At 28.5% G+C, this 27,669-nt stretch overlaps 1 protein-coding gene and 1 non-coding gene across 3 annotated transcripts in view; both read left to right on the top strand.

The window, feature by feature from the left end:
• LOC107065369 (uncharacterized) overlaps window positions 1-27,669 on the top strand; it is a 393,202-nt gene that overhangs the window by 39,315 nt on the left and 326,218 nt on the right. The window lies entirely within an intron of this gene.
• On the top strand, window positions 25,181-25,299 carry LOC149031410 (5S ribosomal RNA). The gene has a single exon (XR_016177837.1). It is a non-coding gene; the product is annotated as a 5S ribosomal RNA (ribosomal RNA).

The following is a 27,669-nucleotide window of genomic DNA, read 5'->3' as shown; positions in this document are numbered from 1 at the left end:
ATGAAATGTGCCTATAAGAAAGGTATAAGTTTCAATTAGAAATTTAGAACCTTAGAACATTAATATCTTATAAAATAAGTTTAATTAATATGCATTTCTTTTAGGAGACAATATTACTCATTACTTTTATAAAAATTCATAAAATTGTATTAATTAATAAACTTAAATTAAATATAAAAAAATTATTACTACTTATACTATTTTTGTATTCAATATTTTCCTGAACAATTTTCATTCCAAATAAATTTCAATTAATATTAATTAAAATCCCAGTAATTTCATTTGCGATCACTTTGGAAAAAACTTGATAGTCTTTTGAAAAACAATTTGGTTTATAAAAGAAAAAATCAAGTATTTCGTTAAAATTGAATTAAATATTAAAAATATTTAAAAAAAACATCTCCCAATAGCGTGATAAACAGCAATAAAGAGTTTATCGTTATCATATATAGAATAATTTTGTATTCACTTTCCATGTTACCAGAATGCGACAAGTATACGTACTACCTATATGCATACTTATATATACATAGTTATACTATATCTCGTTCAAAAGAGTGACGATATCGCGCCTCGGTGGAATTTTGTTTGGCAATACATTATTTAAATCAGCACCGCGCTTGTTTGCTGTCTCTGTGTGCTACACGTAAATACACTCTCGCAGATTTCCTCTTCGACGAGGAGAAACGTCGAAACCATCGAGAGTAGACGAATATACACACACACAAACATAAACACATACGATTTACTATATCGTTGTAGTCGTCGTCGTCGTCGTCGTCGTCATTTCTGATCTGTGTGAGTGTGTGCTTGCCAGATACGAATTCAAGAAGAAAGAACAAAAAAGATTTACTAAATATAAACGACAGATAGATAAAGGGAAAGATAGTGAAAGAAAAACTAAGAAAAAGTAGAAGAAGATAGGTAAGAAAGAGTAAAAGAAATATAAAATGAACAAAAAGGGCATATAAGAAAAACAGAACGCCTTGTCTAAAAGGGCGTTACCGTTTTATCTTAATGTTTGTGGAACGCAAATCCCCCATGGGAAGCATTGCGTCATCTTTAGTATTGAAAATCTATAGATCTGAGAGAATATAAGGAAAAAAAAAGAAGAAGAGAGTACCTGAGTCTAGGTATTCGCTGGTTATCCTACGAAATATGTTTATGTAAAACGGTTACATGGAATGGTTTTACTCGTTTGCTCACGTGGGAAAAGAGAAATGTTAGTAAAAGTGTGTAAAGAGGAAAGAAGATTTTTCATAGTGGACAAAAAAAAATTGAGAGAAGTATCAAGAGATGGTTGGTTTGGGGGGTTGGTGGTTGGATGGATATGATATTAAGATACGAAGATATCGACTCCATTAGCAGAGTACCTCAGAAGCCTGTGGGAACTGTTAAAGTTTCGGCCTGCTGTTGAATATAGACTGGTATATACTAGTATAGTGCAATACACGAGACGTGTATTTGCACGTAACATTGATGTAAATACATTAACCAAGGTAAAATGTTAGTATGTATTAGTTGGTAGGTATATACGTACTTGTGTAGTGTTGTGTTATATGCGTTATTTTGATGTGCGTGTGTGCGTACGTGCGTGCTTGTTTGCTTGCGTGCTTGCGTGGCTGGTTTGATACACACGTATGTTTAAATCGGATCGTTGTAAAACCGTGAACCTATGCAGTATGCAACTATGTTACTCGTGTTTACACGCTTGTACTTTCTTTTGTCGGCTCGGTTCATGGGAGATGCTACTGCTGTTGCTGTTACTGTTATTGATACTGATACCTATACTGATACTGATACTCTTATTGTCAAGAAATTGCACATTGTATATCTACTGTGGATTATTTGACACAGTATACTGAGTTTCGTCATGGAATTTGGGTAAAATTATTTTTCTTTTTGGTTTTTTTTTTTTTTTTTTTTTTAATTAATTGTGAAGATGTTGAAGAAATATTCAAGATAAGATTGATCAATTTTATTAATCTAAAAAAGTAATATTTGGTAAAGTTTTCACGGTATATCATTAAGAATAGTTACTTGAAAAAACTATTCGTATAAAACTTGTGTAAATTATTATTTTAAATAAAATAAAAGTATAAAAATATATTTTTCAATTTCTAGGTTTCAGTAATTTCAAAAAAATCGTCTTAATTTTTTAAAAATATGTTCAACGTAAAAATAAACACCATCTTCAATTTCTTATATTGAAAGTTACGGTAAAAAAGGAACTATTATAGAAAAAACCTAGGAAATTATTAAAACAGAACAAAGGAAAGATTTTATATTCAAAATTAAACTCTAATTAAATATATATTTAAAAGATATTACTGTTCGAGGCAACAAGTCGTCATCTCAAAACACAATTACTTGTCAAACACGTAAAATAATTCGAGAGTTTTCAATTTCAAAAATAAGAGAAACGATAAACACAAAATATAGTCTCAAGATCTTCCAACCCCTTATCCAAAAGTTAACTAAAAAAAAAAAAAACTATTAGAAGCATATTGGAAGGAAGGAGAAAAGTGCAGATCGAGGTAGGTAGAGTCGATTATTCTTGTAAGAACTCCCGTGGTAGTAGAGGAGTTGGGTCGAGTGGAAGAGCAGTTTCGCGCTGTAAACTATCGGCTTTCGCCTCGGGCCGAACGGGCAATGGCTTGAAAAATTTAAAATGCCAATCAGCGAAGCGTTTCGAATATATATATATACATACATACATACACAGATATATATATATATATATATTTTTCTACACATACGTAATAGACATATATATACACGTGCACATATATAAATACAGAAACGCACACAGTGCCGATTCGATCGTTGCCATAAAAAGCAATGGCCCGATAGTAATAACGCGCTGCTTGTAGGAGCCAAAACTGCCGGGAAGTCTGGCCGTACCATAGAAAAGACTTTTCCTCTCTTTTTCATTCCCCCACCACTCTCCACAACTTCTTTTTCCCGCTACCCCTCTACCATACCAAACCATACCAACCACACCACACCACAGTACAGCACAGCACAGTGCACACTAACGGCTCTTTCCCCCTCCCCGTTCTCTTTTTTCCTTCTTCATCCCTTACTTCTCATTCTCTTCGTAAGGGGGAGTAACTTTGTGAAAAGAAAACTGGTCGAAAAAGTTTCTCTCTTTGATCATCGGATTATCGATCTATCGCGTCATAAAATTTACACTTTGATCGGCTTTTAATAAATTATTATCCACTTTACTTGCCAAACTCTTCACCACCCTAACTCCCCCCTCCTCTCCCTTAAAGGTCGGGATATACATTTACATTTACTTAACGAACACTTTTTATTGCCTTCTAATTGAGTAAAAATTAATCGAACTTTGGATGGTCATTAATAAGAAATAAGATTGAACGATGGAGGACCAGTAACATAACATAAAAGTGTAAAAAAAGGAAAATAAATTCGGAAGTATTTACGAATCTAATTACTTTATTTATTTGTTAATGATTCAATATCGTAAGATTACGTTTAGAAAAATAATTATTGTAGAACTATTATTAAAAATAGAACGAGACAGTGAATAAATGTTACCAATAATAAAGTAACTAAATAATTTGATTACTAACGTTTAACCAGTCGTACCACTTGAAGAATTATCTGAAGAAAACGTAATTCAATAAATATTTATTCATTGAATAATCTGATATTAGTTGAATTCCAATGCAGAAGCAAATTATTGATGAATAATAAAAATATGTTATTTCTTAACATCCAAAAAAAATAAATGTTTATTTAATTCTTGATTCGTAGAAAATAAATTATCAGTAAATCTGGTGTCACCAAACATGGAATCCCAAAGCGAATCTTGGCAACCCTGAATGGGAATGAGATGTTACGAAAGATAGATTCGAATACGGATAGTAAAAGAAACAGAAGTAGAAAAAGAAAAAGAAAAAGAAAATAAAAAAAAAAAAAAACAGGAAAATATCAGAGGTTCGATCTGAGAAATTCTATTAATTGAGGAACAACTTCTTGGTAAAGGGTTATTTAAAAGAATCGTACCATTCGATTTGTTATTCAAAAAAAAAAAGAAAAAAAGACAGGATACCAGCGTTTAATTAATTGACCACAGGACTTTCTGTATAGTTGGGAAATCGATCGAGAAATATGTGTACCGTCACACACACACACACACACACTCACACATACACTTGTAGTATTTACATGAAGCACGTATGCACTATATATACTCTGTAGTTCTATATATACTCACTGTATTTACTCAATGGTAAAAACGTTAAATCTAACAATGTGTGTGTGTGACTTTGTTTTGATAGTAAAAATTATAAAAATTACATACTTGAAATTATAATTATTATTAATTATGTTATACAAATGGGATTATATTATATTGCTTTGGAAACATGTAATGACGAATTAAAATAAATTCTTAAGATTATAAATTTATTGTATCGTAATTATTACTAATATATTTATATTATTATTATATTATTATATTATTCCAATTTTATAGTTATTGTAAGTTTTTTAAAAATATTGTTAGTCAAAAATATTTAATTATACTTTAATTTAAAGTTAGTACTTCTTTTTTTTTTAAATATCGAACAACATTGAAAGACTAACTTCATTAAGAAAAAAAAAACCCAAGTATATTTCTGTACGACATTTTGACGTTTACGTGTACAAAATACAAATAATTAAATCATATTACGTTCTGTTCTTAATCATACAATTTTCCCTTAATAATATATAACGTACTAAAATATACCTTACATAGTTAATTTTACTTACATGGTAATCGAAATAGTTTGAAGTTAGGTGTTCCTCCTTTAGATTTATAGTTAAAGACAAGAGAGGAAGCTCATAGTGAAATCTAGGGACTCTAGTTTCTACGCTCGAACGGTTACACGGTATACGTGGAATTGCAAAACGATTGAGAGATCTGCAAAGAGAAAGAGAGAAAGAGAAAGAGAATGAAAGATAAAGAGAGAGAGAGAGAGAGAGAGAGAGAGAGAGAGTGAGAGAGAGTTAGGATCGCGTGGATCATAGCGTATAATAGTACCATTCATAGAGGATGGTACTATGGTATGAAAGAATAGAGAGACAAAGGAGAAGGAGAAGGAATGTGGAATCAGCCAGGTAATAAATTAGTACCACATTGCTCCCTTTTCCTCGTATTACTATTTTATATTCAAGTTTCAACATTTCTCGACACTAAGACGATAACATTGTCGTTTGTTTAACCGAACGAATGCCGACAATACTCTTAGTTCGCAATTTAACGTATCTTTACATCGAATTATACTTGCCTTTCTCTCTCTCTCTCTCTCTCTCTCTTTCTTTCTCCTTTTCTCTTTCTTTCTTTCTTTTTTATGTTCTTTTTTATTTTCTTTTTTTTTAACTTTGCTTTGCCGTTCTTCCAGCAAAGGTCCAGTAACCTTTCGCAAATTAATGAACGCTTTGCTTTGACTTTGCCGTCTTATTCCTACCGGTTTATTCCATCGTTACGATTAAATTATTCATCGGGTAGAGAGTTTCCTCTTTGACCCAACCGACTCTTACTATCTTTACGTCGATTTCTTCTAATCTACCGATCGTTTCAATCCCATCGATTGTATAAACACAACGAAAGAGAGAAAAAGGGAAATAAAATGAAAGAGTTAAAAAGAAAACATGAATAAGACAGAAAGAGAGAGAAGGAAAGATAGAATAAAAATAAAACAAACAGAAAGGAAGATAAATGTGAGAAATAGAAAGAAATAGAAAAAGAGGGTATATATAAAAGAAAGAGAGAGAGAGAGAGAGAAAGATAGAAATGAAAAAGAAAATAGGATAGAGAGAAAGAAAATGAGAAAGAAAAAGTATGAGAAAAAGTGACAGAAAAAAAGTAAAGTATGGGTGATGTGTGTAAAGTAAAAAGAGAAAATGAGAGAAATAGAAAGAAAAAGAAACAACTAACAATATGGGTTAAAGAGAAAAAGAAGCAAAAAATAGGAAACAAAGTGGAGAGAAATTAGAAAAAAATAAAATAGAAATAGAAAGAAAGAAAGTGAACGATGTTGCTATTATAGACAAAACATAGAAGTATTACTTACATAACACACATTTCTATCCAATGGAAATTTTGTAGTCAGTCTTTCTGGTAGTCGTCAGAAATAGTCGTGAGATTTTTCGAGTATTCAATTGGGATATCTCGGAAAAAAGTAGGAGGAGAAAAGGATTCATTCGAGTGGCATCGCGGAAAACCGTACGGGATCCCGTAGAAACACGCGCGTCACGTCGTTGACGTTTAAAGTATATCCAACCCAAACCCAAACCAACTCAACTCCTGGTGGAAGGAAGAAGCTCGGTGTTTGTAGGAAGCTTTCTTTCACAAACGTGACCGGGTTATGATCAGGAATAAGTTTTCTTTATTTTGCTTTCTATCTTTCTCATTTTGTACAGAAAAAAGAATAAGAATAAGGAAAAAGTCGTCTCGCGAGTAGAGTCCGCGAGATATACTACTACGTTTTCTTCTTTTTCTTCTTCTTCTTCTTCTTCTTCTTTGTCCCATAGGAGAAAGTCCGAGAGAAAATATCTTGAGTTTATTATTCCACTGACCCTGAGAATGAGTTTTCCATTCTACGAGATGTCCACGGTAAGACGTGAAAACACTCGAGACCGAGTAGCTTTATTTTTCAAAGGATAGAATATACTTTCCTTTTTTTTTTTTAAACATTTTCTTCTTTTAAACCTTATTTTTATGATCGACATATATTTTCACATAGTAATTCACTTCTCAATATTATGTTTCCCTTGTCCGGATTTATTTAGTCTTCTTTATCTATCTTATAAGATGGTAAGTAGATTTCTTGACAAATATTATATATTCTTATATTATTATTAATTCTTTTATTTTTTTCATTTTATTTACACATTTTACTAACATTTTTTAAACTCACTTAAAAGAAGTCTTAAGAATATTCGTAAACACATCTTCAATTTAAAATAATCAATATTTTTTCGTGAACGTATATAAATAGAAGAAATGTAACATTTTAAATTTGTATATAAATTATAAATAATAGGTTACACAGAATACAAATTAAAATAAAAAACAAAATGAGACAAAAAAAAATTAACACATTCCAATTATTATACAAAATAAACATTCTTTTCACTTTTTTTTTGTCGTCTCATACACATATTTTCTTTTTCTTATAAATCCCAAATAATGCAAATATATAATATCATTTATCGTGGACGAGAAAAAAAGTTCGGTTCGGTTATTCTGTTAAAAAGTAAAAAAGAGAAGAGAGAAAGAAGGAAGAATATAAAATTAAATAGAGAAAAATATCGATGTTTGGTATCACATTTGGGAATAAAAAGAAAAGGAAATAAAAAAAATAAAAAACAGAATCTTTTTCTTTGGAACGACGTTGATAAATGTTAACGAAGACCAAACATGTATATACATTCATTATACGCATCCATACTTGCATATGTATATATATATTCGTAATTAGTCTATGTATGTTTCTAACTTCTAAATGAAAAGTTTGAAATGAAATGGAAGTAGTGAGTAATTAAATGCGCCGATTGGCACACCCGTCTATTCCTTTCTCTTTCTACCATTTTTATTTTATTTTTTTTTTTTGACCTCTTCGTATAACTCTTACTCTCGTTACAATGCGTTAGGCAAACGAAGATTACTTTAATTAAGGTTCTTCACGTAATTTTGTCTATTTCACATTTCTCACTTTTCTTTTACTTCATTTCTCTCTGTCATTTATGTTTCTTCTTTCTAGTATTGTTTTCATTTTTTTTTTTTCGTTTTACAATATTTTCAGGTTCATTTTTCTTTTCAAAAAATACAAATTTAATTTAAAATAAGATCAATCTATCATTAGAAATTATTTGATACGATCTTTAAAGAAAGAAATCAATTTATCGTAATTGACATTTATTATGATTCGATTTTAATTGATTATATTAGTTCAAGGAAAATGTTCTCTTTCGTATATTTCAATAGAAAAGTAAAATAAGTTAACTCTTCATATTTTGTATCAAGTTATTTTCAAATGATTTTAAAATGTTATATACTCGGCGAGTATCGACAAATTCGATTAACATGGGCAAAGTTATTCCATCTTAAAGCCATTTACCAAGAAAATACGAAGAAACTTTGTTCCCAAACTAATAAATATTGACTGATAAAGTAACGATTTCAAATGAATCAAAAATTTCTTCAAATATTTCATTTATTGATGACTATATAATATATTTAAATTTTTAATTAATAACTTTTAATTATTAAATTTAACGGTAATAAAAAGAACATTAACTTTTATTCATTTTACAAATCGGTTTGCACGATTAAATATCACGTTTAATTATTTAATAATAATATATTAATAAGAAATAAATGAAATATAATTATTAATAATAATAAAAATCAGGTTTAATTATTTAATTATTTAAATAATAATATTGTAATAATAATTATAACAATAATATACAAATTTAGTTCTTTAATTAATAATTCTTTAATATTACAGATATAAGTTAAAAACGAAAATGATACTTTATTATAATTAAGAAAGATTATTCTCCTAAATTTATAAAAATTCTTATAGTTTATATATGATAATTTATAATATTTACAAGACAATTATATTTCTTTCCTTTTGAGAACGAACATTCGTGAGAAACGTTTTCTCCGTTTGATTTTCTATTACACTACTGACTGATTTATTTTTAAATAAGCCCTGACCTGACGTCCTTGACGATGACATACTTGTTTTAATTCTATTCTATAATAGAAAATCTCTAGATTTTTTCTCAACAATACACAAGTCGTTTGCAGACCAAAACAATTAACTCTTATTCCGAATAGAATAGATTTTTCTTTTTACGCGAATATTTTAAAATTTCAATTGCATAAATTTTTTGGTCAACTACTTTAATACGTTGGATTATTAGATAATGCTAGATCACTATAGTCAATCAAAGTAGACATAATTAATCAAATGAAAGGGTAACCCAATTAGAAAAACAAAAACCATTTGTTATTTAATTAACAATTAATTTAACATTAATTATTCATAATTTTAATTAATAAATCTAATATTAATACCATAAAACAGTCCCCTGTATTTAATCCTTTATAATAATTAAACTAAAAATGTTAAAATATCTTTCTTTTTTTACTAGTATTATAAGATGATAAAAAAATACGAGATGATGCTTAACGTTTTGATAAAACATGTTACTGTATACGATATACATAAAACCTAAACTACGTTGTATACACATATATGCATGCTGTGCTGTTACTAGGAAGCTGAGAAAAGTGAAGTAAAATGAAAAAAGAAAGAAAGTAGGAATACGTAGTGCGAGAAAGAAGGAACTAAACGCAAAAGATCGAAGGATACAACGGATGAGGGTTGAAACCGATCTCGAAGCAGGATTAACCGCAACGTGAACCTCGTAAAAATGTTTTTACACACTTTACACGTATACTTATAGGCTCACACTTAGATCGTAACGTATATATAAAAATCTACTTAAGAGTCGGCCCTTTTTCCCTTTTTTTTTTCTCTGACGTAACCATAAATAAGAAAACAGTCTATACTGCGTAACGTCCTAAAGCTTTTTCCGATCCCCGTAGTATTTCGTCCCTTTTTCATGTTTCTCACCATAGGACGTCTCTTATGAATTTTGTTTTATTCTTTTGTTTTTTTTTTTGCACATTTTTTTTTTTTAATGTATTGTGCAATCGATCAAAACCGATTCGTCATAGTTTTTTTATATATTATAATGAATGCAACGAATTATTTTTATGCACTTATGCACTTTAGTTAAATGTTTTTTTTTTGTTTACAGGAAATTAATCATTGATTGTAATTAGTGTAATACAAAATAATATTTTATGTATAATCTTATGAAATTTAGTAACATTTATCCTTTTTATATACAGATTTTATTATTAATTGAAGAAAGGGTTGTATTATGAAATTACAATTTTAATTTTTCTAATATAAAAATGATGTGTGTGTGTGTGTGTGTGTGTGTGTGTGTGTGTGTGAAGGAATCTTAGTATTATCTGTTGCATCAGTTTACTTCATATTATTTCTAAATTAATAAAATGTATGTAAAATCGATTAAATTAAATAATAAAATTTAGAATAGTTTTAAAATACTACAAAAATTCGTATAAAATATTATAGTTCATGATTCATTAATTCATTTATATATTTTAAATAAATTAAATTATACGAATTACACTTAAAATAAGAAATAAAAAAATTGATAAGTTATTTCTAATATTATTTGTGTTCTACCAATTGTTCTAATCAACGTTTACATTCTTCGGTACACTAAAGATAAAAGACTTTGATTAGATCACATCTGTATCCATTAGAAAAATGTTTCCATAGGTTTTAACGTTAACGAGCTTGGTATGTTAAGTATTTAAAGAAAAAAAAAAATATCGTTTTGTGTCGATGAATTTTCGAAAGAGGAATTTAACGAGACCACCCATAAGTTTTAAGACAGAAATATCAGTGACTCGGAGAATTTCCAACTGTAGACACGAACGTCTTACAGAAATATCAGTTTATCTTGCATATACATACGTATATATGTGTATATATATGTATGTGTATGTATATATGTGTGGATTTATGTATTCATGTGTATTCCTAGTCGGTATGTCTTTTCTCTGTCTCTCGAGTGCATCTATTCTCAGAACATAAAGACTCTTACTCACGCACGCGAACGAATGAACGAGCATATGAAGTAGTAGAGTAACAGAGAATGACTGCAATGAGAACAAACCATGAGGAAGGAATACCACGATAAAACGATGGAAGACTTCAAGATTGCCCACCCACATATACTCGTCCTTTCTAATGGCTTTGATGAAAGATTATTCTCTCAAAAATTCGTAATAATATTTTAAAATAAAGAAAATAATAAAACAAAAGTTAATTGTAATTTTTCAATGTTTTTTCATTAGAGGAATAAAATTAATGGAAAAGTATTATAAGAAATATTTTATATTATATTATATACTGTACTATATATATATATATTTCATATTATATATTTTTATATCTTTATACATAAAAATTTATTGTCATATTGTTGGTTTCCAATGAATTTCGAAACTACTGAACCGATTTTTAATAAAATTCTTTTTATTTTATTTGATTATTTTCAACTTAATATAGTTTTAATTGCTATTAATTTTTATTTTCTATTGTTAATTTAAGGATTTAATATTTAGAGGTTATCTAAGTCTCTAGTTTCTGTAAGTTTTCTGTAGATGGTGCTTTATCATAATTCAATTATTTTGATATATTCACGTCATACATTTTTTTTCAGATTTACATATGACATAACAAACCTTCCTTTTTATATTTTTTTATGTATTATTATTTTATGTATTCCATTGTAATTGTGGTATTATTGTATATGTTATTATAATTTATTAAATAGTTTAGATTAATATTAAATCAAAATTTTATAGCAAAGCTGCAGAGCATCCTATTATAATATGAAAGATTATAAGAGATCTTTTTGTCAAAATATTATTTTATTTGTCAGTTTTTCGTTTAATGGAATTAATTAATATTTGAACATTTAAAAATATAACATTTTTTCTATTATTTCATGTCAATTTTTTATTAATATAAAATATCAGATATGAAACAACAAAGTTTGGACAGTGTTAATTAATTGAAATAAATATTAATAGATATTAACCGTGCACTTATTTATTGTAATTTTTTATTTTTTAAAAGAAAGAAAAAAATCTTAAATTTTTTCTGAAAAATATCATCTCATGTAATGAAATGTTTTACATATAATGCATATGATTTAATATTCTTGTAACTTTGACTCAATGAAATTTACAAATATTCTAAATATTTTTCTTACATATATTATTCTTTTATAAATGATATACTTTTCCTAAATTTGAGAGTGTTACAAATATTCTTAAACTATTTATCAAAATATTACAAAGCGTTGAAGTATGATCAAATTGAATATCATGTAATTAAGTTAATGATCAATTAAATTATGCATTACCGAGAGTATGTGTCGCATCTCTGACACTTAAACACACACGTTTTCTACATGCACAAATGCTTCAATGTGTTGTTTAATTATTATATCGATTTTATATATGAATATTACGATGGGAGCGTGTTCGATAGTAAACACATAATTACCTATGTTAAAACAAACTTAATAATAATTCATAATTTAAAAAAAAAGAAAAACTTTTATATACAATACATATTTTTTGCACGAATTAAAACAAATTTATACGTTGTAATTATTATAACGATCAAATTAAAAAAAGAACAGCAAATAATTATTTATTATATCAATTTTATTCTCTCTCTCTCTTTTTTTTTTTTTTTGCAACGTAGAAAGAATGAAACATAATTTTGAAACATTGAGTATACACTGTATTATAACAGATACATTACGTTACCATTTTTCTTCCTTTTTGTTGTTGTTATATTTCATTTTTTTATTATTTTCCTCTAGCATCGACAAAGACGTGTTGTAAGCATTTGGCCGATGTAAAAGAATGAGTTCGAATAGCCGAAGGCCGTTTGTTTGTTTGCCTTTTCGTAAAGCAATATACCATTGTAGTTGTAGTTTGTTGTCTCGAGTAACGCGCTTTACCGTAGCTTCGATACGTGTTTCGAAAAACAACTTTGGTTGTTCGGGATGAAGTTCAAAAAGTTTCTTCTTCCCTTTGGGTAAATAAAAATCACTTTATCGTTTAAGATTCTTATATTCGAAAGCATAACTGAATAGGTTTGTTGCTTTAAGTACAATTTATTGTAAAAACAATAATGGACATTATTTTTCTGTAAATCATTTTTTACGAACCATTTGTAATGAATAATATATTTATACAACTAATAAATATTTTATTTTATCAATTTCATAAGAAAATTTTACACTAAATTTTGAACTTTCTTTTCTTTCTAATATTAGGTGGACCGGAAAATAATGTCGCTTTCTAACCTTAAATTGAAACGAATAAATTTCTAACAAACTTATATTTTTAATCAATAACATAATAAGTCTTGTTATCAACAAACTTTCTTCATCTAGTATGCAAATTTTTAATATCAAATGGATAAAAATCAATCGGTTATTGATAAAAATATACATAATTCGACATTTATAGAAACGACATTATTTTCCGATCAACCTAATACTTTAAATTAACATTATTTTATTTTTCTTAACTATATAGAAATTATTTTCAGAAAAATTCTAATACTTATCGTAAAAATGTGAGTGCATTCATGCAACAAATTGCAACACATACATATTTCAACACTATCTTTGCCTTTATTATAGAAAAAAAAGAAAAAACCTAAAAAATAATAGACTATGTTTTTATTATAATTATGTAACAACATAAAATTATAATAATTATCTAAAAAAATAAAACTATGTATCTGATTAGATGTAAAACAATTCGTTATTACGTAATGGTTGATATTTTACACAAAAATATTTCAAAAGGCTTGGTATGAAATACGTCTTTTTTTTTGTTTATAAAAAAGAAAATTTAACAAAAAGTAGATCTATGATATCGAAACGCGTATAAAAACACACACACACGTATATACATATATATATATATATACCAGTAAAAACGCAACGTATGCTGTGGTACGTGCCTGACCCAATTAACGAAATTGCTATTGTAATTAAACGTGCAAAACATCTCGGCAGGTTAATGAAAGGTGACAGCATGTCAGCAAAAGAGAAACTAAAGAGAAAAAAGTAAATAAAAGTTAAAGGAAAAGAGAGAGAGAGAGAGAGAGAGAGAGAGAGAGAGACAAGAAAGACAAAGTCGACGAACGTGACTGAACTCCCACGTGATTACCCATATAATTATAAACGAAAAAGCCTGCGGTATTTTATAAATAAAAAAAAAAAAAAAACAAACAGAAAAAGAAAATACATAAAGATCAAAAAAGTTAGCAAAAAAGAAAGAAAAACGTATCGTATCGTAGCGTTTACGTTACGTTCCTTTTCATCGTCTTATCACCAATCCTGCCAACACTATTTTCAATTCTTTTTTTTCTTCTTTACTTTTTTCCATTCGAGGGAGAAATAGGAAAAGAAAATAAATACAGAAAAAGGAAAAAAGAAAAAAAAATAGATAAAAAGAAAAGCGTGGGAGGTGGAAAACTCGGACCCGCTCGTCTTGCATTTTTCCGCATTTTCAAAGGTTCGTAAACGTAATGAATATGCTAACCGTACTGGGAAAATTCGCATTCTAGCGTTACAGTGCAACTTTTCTCTCTCTTTCTCTTTATCTTTCTCGTTTCTAGTCCATCAGGATGTGTGTGTTATTTTCTCCCTTTTTCTTTCTCTCATTCTCATCTTTCTTCTTTTTTTGTATGTGTGTGTGTGTGTGTATATATGTATATATATATATATATTTTTCATTTTGTTTCTTCTATTCTCTCTTTTTCTATTTAACACACATATAAGTATAAAACGTATATTCGTATATATAGGAGTACACTCACATATACATATATATATATATATATATATATATATATATATATATATATTATTTTTTTTTTCTTTTTCTTTTCTTTTGCACAAAATGAGTAACAGAAGAGACTAACGAGGCAAAAGACTTTTTCGCTAACGAACGTAGCTTTGACTTTCGTACCGTTCTTCAAACCATTCCCATAGGTTTATTTATACATGTCAACGAGATGTTATCGATGCATATACATGTACATATATATATCTGTATTATATTTATAAATATAAATATAAAAATATATATATATGTATATGTACGTACATATATGCACATATTCACAGAGAACAACGTAATATGAAATTCTCGAGCAAAAGACTACGAGTAAGAATTTACATGCATTTTCTCCAAAGGGATTTTCATCGATTCTTGGATATCAACTTTCATTTACACATTCAAGTATATATACGTTAGTATATTTTAAATATATTTAAGTACATTTAATCTTTCCTAATTTTGATATTTATCTTAAAAATATCAAATAAAAAATTTGATTGGCAATATATAATTAAAAACTTATAGTGTCACAGATATCTTCGATTATCCCAAAACACACATACATACACATAAGCAATTATTTTTATAATTTTTTAAGTAAAGTCTTTTTAATACTAATTCATTGATAATTGAAATAAATAGAAATGAAATTAACGTTTCACTATAAATATTTTTATAGCGAAGTTTCTTAGACACTGGTAACCATAAAATTTTATAAAATGAAATAGAAAGAATGAAATTGACAGTTAATCATAATTATGAAATGCATAAGTGTAAGTGCGTGATGTGTGTGTGTGTGTGTGTATATATGGACACATAAATTGATATTAATTACTAGATGAGTTTGTTTATGAAACAATGAAAAAATGGGGATGTAACATACCTTGAGAATGTTGCATATATCTTCAGTAGTTTTTAAATAATCCAAAAAAATCCTTATTGCACTTTAAAAACACTTAAAACAAGTTCAATGCACTGTCCTCTTTGAAACTACCGTAAAACTGGTTCTTTTGTACTCCATAAAAGTCACTTAAAAATTCTTCTACTGATTGTTTTTTTTTACCCTACTTTACTCGAGAATGTTGCACTTATCTTTAATAATTGTTAATTAATATAAAAAAACCTTTATTACACTTTAAAAGAACGAAATATAAGTTCGACGTATCGTCCTGTTCGAAATTCACCGTAAGACTAGTTATTTTGTTCTCTATGAAAGTCAGTTAAATTTCTTCTATTGATTGCTGTTTACACGACTTTTCAAAGGCAAAAATATGTGTAACGTATAATAATATTCTTAATAGATAGAATTTCCTTTTACGGGAAGTCATATAAACAACATTTAATATACGTTCTTTCATAGAAGACACTCGTGTCAGTTTGTTGTTTGATTTCGAAGAGAAAGATACGTAGAAGTTATACTCCGTACTTCTACAGGCTACTATATGCGTTTTCTTCCAATAATTAACAACAAATTAAAGGTATATTTAATTGTTTGATATACTCTACTTATATTTAAGATCGTTTTAATTAAAATACATTTGTTTTAACGTTCCGGATCGAATATAACTTTGCATTTAATATATTCATCATATGAAATATTATTTAATATTCAAAGTATAAAAATAGTATGTAGTTTTTTAGCAAATGTATTTAATATTTAGTAAATTTATGTAATATTATTCTTACTTCCATCAATGTTAAACTAATTGTGATACTAGATAACATTTAAATTATAGTAGAAACTAAGAATGATCAATCGTTAGACACAAAAAACCGGATATTATTCTTTTTTTACAGTTATACCAATGTATACGATTTTAAATTACAGTCATTTCCTATAGATTATTTCAATATTTCTTTAATTAACTTATTATAAGTAAACTTTATCAAATATTTAATTAATTAATATACTTATTATTACAATTTGTTCATCATAAACACACTACGTCAATAATTTTCAATCATAACGATGTATCACTTTTAGTAAAACTCACTATAAATGTGAATTAATTGATTATCTTTTACACGATAATAAGAGTTTCTCACATTTACATAACACATTCTTTATTTCTTTTTTATTTATCAACGGAAAATAAGAATCAAATGACTTGTCACGTATCGTAAAAGACACGTGTTTTTTTACTTCATCCTGAAACGTAATGCGGATGTCTTCGAACGTGTTTTACTCCCTTTCCCAGTCCCTCCTTCTCACCCTTTACTTCTATTCTATCTATCTCTTTTTCACGTTGAACACGTATTCTTGTTTGCACACGTACAACGATCGCACACGAAGAAGGTATAGAATCATAAAGAATATTCTGAACAACAACAAAAAAAAGTATTTCTTTCAAGTTGTATCAAACTAACATAACACTCGAGTACTTTTTTCTAATATCTCGTGACGACAAAATGCGTTCATGTTAGATGCAGTTCTTTTTTTTTATGGAAAAAAATAAAAGAAATCCCTATCCGCTTCCTCCACTTCTCAAAACAAAACAAAAAATACAAAGAAAGCAAACGAAAAGGTCGAGTAGTAGGAGGATAAAATACTCGGTGGGTGGGAGAGGGGAGTTTATTCGTGAGATCTCAACATTGTTTGCTTAGGATGCGAAGGAAAAACTTGGAACGTTAAAAGCCGCGCGAAAAGACTTTTCCTTTCAAGACGTTAAACGTACACTTCGACGTTTTAATACGCATGCGTTCTTTTTTCTTCTTCTTCTTCTTCTTCTTCTTCTTCTTTCGTCTTTCTCTCTCTATAGTATATTTCTAACTTTTACTTTACTTTCTTATACGTTTTTTTTTCTCTTGTTCCATTGAAAGAAAAGAATAAAACTAATATAAGATGAAGAAAGTAAGAAAGAAAGAAAGAAAGAAAGAAAAAAAAGAAAAGGGAGAAAAGAAAAGGAAAATGGTTATAAGGCTAATGCGTGTCCTAAGTCCTTCTATCATGGTCAATATTTTCATTATTTACCACCCTCCCCTTGTCTCCTCCCGAGTGGGTGAACGGAAAGAAGGAAATGCGTCTTCTTCGATAAAGCGTGGATGTATTATCTTTCTTTTTTGTCTTGCTACTTCCCTTTTCTTTATTTCATTGTTTTTTTGTTTTTCTTCTATTTTTTTATTTCTTTTTTATTTTCACGACTTGTCCCGAGGGAATTTCTTTTCTCGACACGGCTTTACGCTACTTTGCTACGCGCATCCGTTGTCGTAAACGTGGAATGGGGAAAAGCATTCACGCTGAACGTGAGAAAAAAATACTACACTGAGTTATCGTTTTCGATCATCATAGGATTTCATGTATTATATTTATTATATTCCAGAATATATATTGTGTTATAAAGGGTTTGTTAAAAACTTTGGTAGAGCTCTAACCTTGTTGGTTTCTAATGAACTTCGAAACTACTGAACCAATCTTAATGAAATTTTCTTTATTTTGTGTGTGTGTGTGTTTTTTTCAACTTAGTATATAGGATTGTTTTTATCGTAATTATTTTGTATTTTTTAATGCTAATTTAAGGATTTAATATTTATAGGTTATCTAAGACTCTAGTTTGTTAGAGTATTCAATAGATGGAGTCATATTTCAAATCAATTATTTCAATTTACATACGACATAACCTTTTTTTTCTCTATTTTCTCATGTATTATTATTTTATGTATTTTATTCTAATTATGGTATTATTTTGTGCGTTGTTATAATGTACTAAATAGTTTAGAATTACATTAAATAAACATTTTATAGCAAATCTAGAGCAACGGATTGCTGGAGCAATCAAGCTATACAAAAAAAATTGGTATGTATTATTAATCAATATTATATTAAAATTATTTTTAATAAAAATCAACAGATGTTTTCTATTCCATTCAATATTTTTATTATATATATATATATATATATATATATATATATATATATATATATATATATATATGTATCATATTTTGTTAATGAGTTTGTATATTTTTGAATGAATTTATTTTGAGTATCGTACAAAATTTATGAAACCAATTAAACATTTTAAAAATAGTTTATGATTGTTACTAATAACATGTATAATTTTTATATTAATATATATAGAATTAATATAGTATTAGAATTGTAAGTAATAGAATCAAAATAATTCTGAAGAGAAATATTGAATTCGTTTCATTAAAGTTACGATTGCGAGGATGGTAATATAATTTAATTACATTTAAAAATGATATCCTATTTTTACCAGATTATTGAAGATTTTAATGAAATTATTAAATTAGATTATCTTGGATTGATTCATTTATTATCTTAATTTATAATTATAATACTGACTTAAGTATTAAATGTTGAAATAAAATATATTCTATGATTTACCTTAAGTAAACCTCAATTGTAATCTAGAAAAATAATTCATATAATTAATTGTTAAAATATTTTTACTTAACCCATTGTTATAACTATCAGCATTCAAAACATGTGCTATATTTTATGATTTATTTAAAATTAGCTTCAATTTTATTATAAGACAAAAAATGTTATAAAATCAGTTTTTTTTTGTTAATCAAACCATAAGTTCGTACAATAATTATTAACTTTTAATAAAAAAAGTGGTAATAAAGTAAAAATAGTAATGTATTAATTTGTAGAGACTAATTTAGACTTTTAAAATAATAAATCATTTAGAGATAGGAAAAAGAAAGATTTTTTTTCTCCCTATTCGTAATGTCACAGTTTCTCAAGTCCCTCGTCATTCGTTAGGATACTCCAGATGCTCGTTTCTTTCTTTTTCTCTGTCTAACTTTATTTCTCGTTTTAAACATTTTACGATGTATAACTCGGCAAAAGGCAAAAGACGAAATGTTTTCTCTAAATATTATCCCTCTCCAAACGATTTTCAGAAACCATCATCCGTGCTACGAGATCGTCTCGTTGGTTTCACGAAGTCACACAGACGTTAAATCGTTTAACTCGCTCTCAAACTCTTTTAGAAAGCAAACAGAACACGTGAGCATCTTCTAACATGAAACATAACTTTCTTGTTTTATTTTATTTTTTCACTTCCTTGTTTTTTCTAAACAAACGATATGAGACGATTTGATTCAATCGTGTTAACGTATACGTTCAATTTAGAAGAAAATTTATTGCTCTCATTTCAAATTATTTATCTTTCTTGTTTTTTCTTTTTCTTTAAACTATTATTAATTAATCATTGGAAAAAGAAAATATTTAAATAGTATACTGTAATATTATATATATATTTATATATAAAAATATTCTACGAACGGTACACACTTTCTACGAATTTTTTTATAGAGTATTTCATTTATTTATATTATTAATTAATTAATTAGATTAATATAATAATGTATTTATATTTTAAGTTTTATTTAAAATGTACACACCTGTAGGAATTATTCAATAAATATCATTTAATTATATTATAAACTAATTAATTAAATTATTTATTTTTAGTTTCAATGAAAACATTTTACATTACACAACAACTGAGAATAATCATTAATAATAAAATAACTTTAACAATATCCCATATTAGTGTTGAAGTAAGTATCAATTATCATTAATAATCATTAGACAATGAATGTTATCGCGTATACATAATATTTCACACCAAGCAGTGGTTTTAGTAGTGCCCACAGTAGAGTAAGAGGAACACCAATAGAAATAGCAACAGCAGGCGGAAAAGCGAACGTAGAACGGATAATCCGCAATCTACGGCTTATAGCAATTGAGTGTGGTAATAGCGTTGTTATGCATTTGATATAAAGCCTCGTTTCGTTGGGGGTCCGCGTACGTTATGCCATACCTGCACCATCCACCTTGTAGATTATCAAAACTAGCTACGTTATGTACCCAAAGCCTGCGATCTCACTAAAACGTTCTTATCCTTTATACACCTATATATATATATATAAATGTGTATGTACTATTATATAGGTGTTAAAATATATAGGATAGGTATGTATGTATATAGAAATGTATATACCTGATATGTACATGGGTAGAACGCGCAAATGTGTAATCCAATATCAGAAGTGTATAACTTGCCTGTGTGGGTGGTTCTACATACCGGGTGGTCCTGTCCATTTGAATGTTATATGCTCAAGGTTTTCTGGAATTCCTGCACGTGTGTGTTCGACCTGTAAGCATGGATATAGGCACGAATAGCGTAGGTGCCAACCGATTAGAAAAGGTATAGTACGGAATGCGAATGATACGATGGTGTGTACCTAGAATGGATATCAGAATCGTGCTCGAGTTTGTTGTTCGATTCAAAAACTTCTTTTAATAGATTTTTATTATTATTTTTTAAGTTTCTATTTAACTTGTTGGTTTAATCGAGATAATATTTTTTTGTGTTCTCTCTTAGTGATGTATTATACAGTTGATAGTATTCGTCTTGCTTTTTAAAATGATAATAGGATTCTTGAGAATAGTTTTTAATTTTATTTATTTGTAGTGATTACATTTTAGAAATATAAATTAAAAATTTGATAATAAAATATTTGTATGCAAGAAAATAATTGTGTTTCTTTCATTATAAAATTATTTGTCCAGGTTTAATATTATAATTTTAAAATATATCTGTTATTAATAGTCCAATGTAATATAACTAAAATTAATAGAAATATTAATATAATTATAATTAATTATAATTAATAGAAATATTAATATTATATATAAATAATGATATTAATTATATATTGTAATTATAAATATATATCGTAAAATATTTGTACGAAAAAGTTATTTATTTTTTTATATAAAATTATTTACACGCAAACAAGTAGAAAAATATTTCAACACGTTGTCGTATCATCAATTATTTTGTATCAGCGCATTTACGCGTATCCGTTACGATGCGTATGAAAATATAAAATCCAGAATGTTCTCGGATAGAAGAAGGTTTTAACAAAGAATCGAACCATTTCTTCTTGGCTTGTTCTCGTAACGTGATAAACATCGAAACGAATTGTTACCATCTTGTCTTATCTTCGTTGACCAACCAGAAAGTACTTTCCTATGCAAGTAAAATTCTAGGACAGTAAAGAAGACAATGAATACGAGCGTGTTCCTTGGAACAAGAGTATAATCTACAGGAAAAAGAGAAAAAGAGAGACAGAGAGAGGGAGAGAATGAGAGAGCCCACCCATTGTGAAAATTTCAATTATTATTAATCCAAAGAACTAAAATGATAATGAACATTGAGTTTGAAGTAAAAATACTAGGATAAAATTTCGTTTCAATAGAATATGGATAAGATGAAAACTTATAAAGTATTACAGATTGAAGAGATAATGAGGTATGGTTGATAATAATTTGGCAGGTATACAAATTAATACAAAGAAGAATCTTGGTTAACGTTTTGAATGATTAAAAGCGGTAAAGTAATGAGTAAAAGGATCAGCTGCTAGAATATCGACCGTTTTCTCTATTTCTCTCTCATTTTCTCTTTCTCTCTCTTTCTGTCTTTATTTCTCCCGCAGGCTGACGAACTCGCGAGAAAGTAAATTCTTTGAAATTTTACACCTGTGGCTCTCTCGGACAAAAACGAGACTTCTTCGTCGAAATGTTAATCGAGTTCTTCTTTTTTTTTCTTTCCCGCCGTTTCTTCTATCATTTCAACTCAACACACTCTTAACGCAGTTAATAATCTTGCGACGAATTATTGCGATATTATAAAATCGCGCTAATTTATAGTAGATAAAAGAGAAAAAAGAAGTATAAGAATTTAGTTTGACCAATATGAATGAAGTTTGATTTAAAAAAAAGAAAAAAAAGTATCGACAAATTTTGACAATTATCAATGATTCAATTATTCAAACGTTTTCATTGGTTAACTTTTCTTATTTCATAGACATCTCGGATATTAATTAACACCGTTTGCTATCATATTTTAATTTTTTAATTTTTTAATTTTTTAATGAATAAAATCATCTCGTCTACGTTTGTTAATTTGTTGCAATATTTTTACGACAAGTGTATTATACATTTTGTATAAACGTGACACATAAATATGATAAAAAATAATCATATATTGTAGTAGAGCAAATCAACTTGGGGAAAAAATCCTATATTTGAAAATTATTATCAATTATTATATAATTCTATTATTATAATTCTAAAAAGAAATCTTATATTCGAAAATTATTATCAATTATTATATAATACTATTATTTTCCAATATAACAATTACCAAATAATTTAATTTACGAAGCTATTATAAGATCTACCTATGACATATAATTCGTTTATTTTGTAAAAAAAAAAATAAAATGCCATTGAATTCGTATTAATTAGGAAAAAAAAAAAAAAAAAATTAAAAAAACTATATAGTAAAGTCCCACGGTATATAAGTTATCTACATCGGTGGTGGAAGAAAATTCAGCAAAATTCACTGCCGCGGAAGTAGGTTTACGGTGGAAAAGTTCTCACGAACTCAAGAACCTTATACCCCCAACCCCACCCATTCCTCCTGTCGACAATCCTCGAAGGCGGGAAAATGCGAAAACTTTTCGTTCGGACTTCCAACCTCGCCCGGCGCGATATTAATTAACATCGCAGACTTCCCTCTTTCTGTTTCTCTCTCCCTTTCCCTTTCCCTTTCTCACTCACTCGCTCACTCACTCACTATCTATCTATCTGTCTATCTCTATCTTTGTCTTACTTGTGCGTTCATCCCTCATCCCTTGTGTCCTCGAAACTCGACCAGAATTCTCTTCGACGTCTCAGACTACCCTTGTACGCCAATTCCACCTTACCTAACCACCTCACACCCCCACCCCAGTCCCCAACTCCCTATACTCCCTCACCACCTTATCTTCTTCTCACTCTAACCCTCTTCTCAAACCCCCAACCCTTTAAATCACAATCCTCCTCCTCCTTCTTTCTATTCCACCTACTCCCCACCCAATTTCAGCCCTTTTCCTTCGATCTCCTTCTCTTCACTTCACTTCACTTCTCCACCGTCTAGTCTTTTGATTATCAAAACTTCGATGCTCGTCGTCCATCGGATAGAAGAGAGGGGGACGATAATTAAAGTGTTCTACCGATAATAGTTATCAACGTTGTGCCTAACTTTTGGCGGTGGATGCAGTTGTCAACTAGAATTTTCGTAAAAGGGTTGTTTTACTCAACCGTGCCTTGTAACGCAAGACAGAAAGTGCTCTTTTATTTCTCTTATTTTTTTGCTTACTTGCTTGTTTGTTTGTTCGTTTGTTTTATTTAGATTTGTTTAAGAATTTCTTAGAAATGATTTCTTGTAGTTTTATTTATAGCAAATCACAGACACTATGACTTTCTCTCTAGGAACAAATTTAAATAAATTCTAAGATTCAATTTCAGCTTCTCGAAAATTTCACGTTTTTATAGTTCTTGAAAATGTCTCTAGTGTCGAATCAGATAAATGATAAGTTTAAGGTTAGTTTCTAGCTTATACTTTTTTGAATTTACGATTGAAATTTTACCTTTAAATGTTTCGAGATTGTCGATAGGTTCTATAACTTTTGTTTTTTATTTTAATATAATCTATCAAAGAAATTATTCTTATTTTTATTATTATTGGAATATTAAAATGAAAATGATTTGTCAGTATTCAAATTATTTGTAAGAAAAAATAGTATAATTTTATTCAATTATTATATTGGAAATATAATATTATTTTCTTTTTTCAAAAGAAAAAGAATTCCATTTCGATTTTTATTAATATTTGAATGTTAAAATAAAACCAAATTTGTGTAGGATTGAAATTATCTATATAATTATTCGAAAAACTTCTTTTCGATGAAAATAATCCAAATTTTTATTTTTATTTAGATTTATTCGAATATTTAAATGGAAAAAAAATATTTCAGAAGTGATTTTTGCGATTAAAAGTTATCAAAGAAATAATTTTCTTCTTTTTTAATTTTTACTTTCTTTTTTTTTATTTTAATATTTAGATGGGAATGAAAGATAATTCGAGTGGGTTGGTGTGTTTTTAGTTTGTTTTAGTTGAGAGAAGAGAAAATGAGAAAAGGGAGCTATAAAAGCGTTCTGTTTTTAAAACCGACACACGCAGTGTTTTGGAATCCACGACACGAATCCGAGAAGGGATTTTTCTTTCTCATTCTCTCTCTTTCATTCTTTCTATCTTTCTCTCTCTCTCTCTCTCTAGCATACTTTTTTTCTCCTTCTTCTCTTATGACATATGGTAAAACTTTTTGTCAGTTCGAGTTAGAAACGTCCCACGAGCCGACTCGACGAATTTTTCTACGATCAACGTTAGACGTTTTCGAAACGACTGACAAATGGGCTTTACGAATCGTTTTACGAATAAATTATTTCTTCAATAAACGAGTTTAAATATCGAGTAATCGATCATTTGATAATGAATAATTGTTTCTTTTTTTGCAATGTCATAATTTAATGTTTTGAAGTGAAAACTTCTTTAGAATCACATGCATAATCTTAATACAATTATCTTACTTCTAATATTCTGCATTCTTCTCATTCTGTCGAAGCTTGGTTTTATTTAAGATATACTTAGTATCCTCAGAATCAATATTTTTTTTTCATCTTTAGAGGTAGGGAGTGAATGACAAGTGCAATTTAGCATGAGAATATTTACAGTTAACGGCCATACCGTGCTGAAAATACAAGTTCTCGTCCGATCACTTAAGTCAAGCAGCACTGGGCACGGTTAGTACTTGGATGGGTGACCGCTTGGGAACACCGTGTGCTGTTAACCCTTTTTTTTTATTCTGCTCTTTTTTTTTAAATGCTCGTCAAGTTTAAACTTAATTTAACATTTTTTGATAATATCTTTTTCTTTTTGAAACGAAACCACATACTCAAAGACTCCTTGTAAATCTTCTAACTATATTAGTGTCAGAACTTTCTGACTTCGTTCGACTCAAAATTTTCATGAAAACCATGGAGGATACCCTCATGTGCGATCATTACTGTTTACAACGTGAATGTTGAAACATTAGAAATGATTTATTCATTGTAAATTATTATTTTAAAAATTAATTTCAAATAATTTCCCGTTAAATTAAATTTATTTATAATTGGAGAAAATATGTGGTTTTATAAAGTCAATTTTTGTTAAAAGTTAATCTTTTACTGCTAGTCGAAAGAAAACCAAAATACACGCACATACAAGCACACATGCAAGTATAAAAAAAAGGGCAAAAAGTTCGCATTTGATCAGTAAATCGTCGGTCCAAAATTTTCATTCCCATCATTTAAATAACTCAACGCGAAATATCCCGCTTTGACTATTGAGCTGTCGTCAAATCCAATTGAAGAATTTCAAAACGAAAATATCCATTCCGTTAATATTTTCGTTTGGAAGGCCATTGAAAAAAAAAAAAGAAAAAAAGAAAAAAAAGTAATTCAAACGAAAAGCATTATCACATGAACGACGAACACGTTTTTCTCGTGCGATTTCATCGGGGTTCGACGAGTTAACGACTTCTGCAGCTGTTGGAACGACGCGATAGAAAATAAAGAAAAGAAAAGAAAAGAAACCGAGAGAAAGAAAGAGACAGAAGAAAAATGAACGAGTAGTAGAAGAGTAGAGAGAGAGAGAGAGACATACACAAAGAAAAAAAGAAAAAAAATGACACATCGAGTTAATAAACGAGAATTTGAGTTAACTTAATAAACGTTATCCAGTTCTCGACGCTTAGTATTTGCAAGCAAGGGTTGATGGTAGTGGTAGTAGGTAGTACTCTTAGTAGTTGAATATACGACAGTTTGGGGGAAAGGGGAGGGCCCTGTTCCACTTCGCGACGTTAATGTTCCAATTTGTCACGTTCTAAACGTACTCGGATTCGCTAAATTGTTTTATGCGAACGTTTCGAGCTAGTAGAGTGGAGTATAGAGTACAGTAAAGAGTATAGTATAGTATAGTATAGTAGAAAAGGTATGTATTCAACGACAAGGCTATTTTCATTTTCCTACTTCGTAAAGTAGGTTTCGTAAAAGAAAGCGTTGGATCTAAAATGGGAAACGGGACAACGATAAATCATCGAATCGAAGTTTGATAAAGATAATAAACGACGTTATTCGATTGATCGACCCTTATGTAATCAACTTTATCCAAACTGAAGGGCGAAAATGTTGGAAAGAACTTGTTTTATTTATTTTTTTTTCGTTACTGTTCTTCTTTTTTTTTCTTTTCTTTTTTTGGAAGCTTCTGAACGTACAAGATATTCCTTTGGGATCCATTAATATTTCAAGAAACATATTGATACCGATCGCATAAGAACACACACACATATACGATATATATAAAAGTCTTAGGGATAAATTGTTAATAGAAGTTCTTACGAATTCGTTCGCTATTGATAAAGAAAAGAAGAAGCAGGGATAAGAAACGAACCCTAGTGAATTAGGTTGGATCGCAATAGGGATGATATTTTGATATTTTGATATTTTGTTATCGCGTGCTAGGTCTTATGGACAGTAAGAATTTGCTCGGTTAAACGAGAAAAAGGTTTTTTCTTTTTTTTTTTTTTTTCGTACGAACCAACCAAAACCTTACTACTGTCGAAAATCTTATAAATCATAGCGCGTGTGACCGAAGCATCCGTTTTTATCATCGTATGGAAATCTATCGAAGTATATATATATTTCCTATGAGTCCTTTTCTTATTTACGATCTATTCCGATCGTAATTCAGTTTACTTCAGATTTTCTTTTTTATTTTATTTTATTATCTTACGACGTTTCCACGATATCGTAAGCATCCACATATAAATGTTGTGATATAAATTTGAACATACTTTAAATCGATATTTATTTTTAGATAGAAAAATTATAGTTTTTGTGATGCACAAGTATAATAATAATTTATATTACATTATTATATGAAAATACAAACAACAGAAAAGATAGGGTATAATTTTGAAAAAAGTACCAATTAATTAATAACTTAACAATATCACAAATTATATATTCTAATTAATAACGAATATTTAGAATAAAATAAAGAAGAATAATCGATCTAAACTAAACACTAATACATTTCTAGTATTATCGTATTTCCTCCATTAGAAATGTCCAGTCTCGCGAGGGTGGTTGGTACGAAAATTGGAGAAGGGGTTGACGT

This window comes from Polistes dominula, unplaced genomic scaffold, assembly GCF_049000335.1.
Source record: "Polistes dominula isolate Pdom_NZ unplaced genomic scaffold, Pdom_raw_medaka contig_21, whole genome shotgun sequence".
Lineage (NCBI taxonomy): Eukaryota > Metazoa > Arthropoda > Insecta > Hymenoptera > Vespidae > Polistes > Polistes dominula.
Note: the sequence above shows the minus strand (reverse complement) of the source record. Positions and strands in the feature narration are given on the sequence as shown.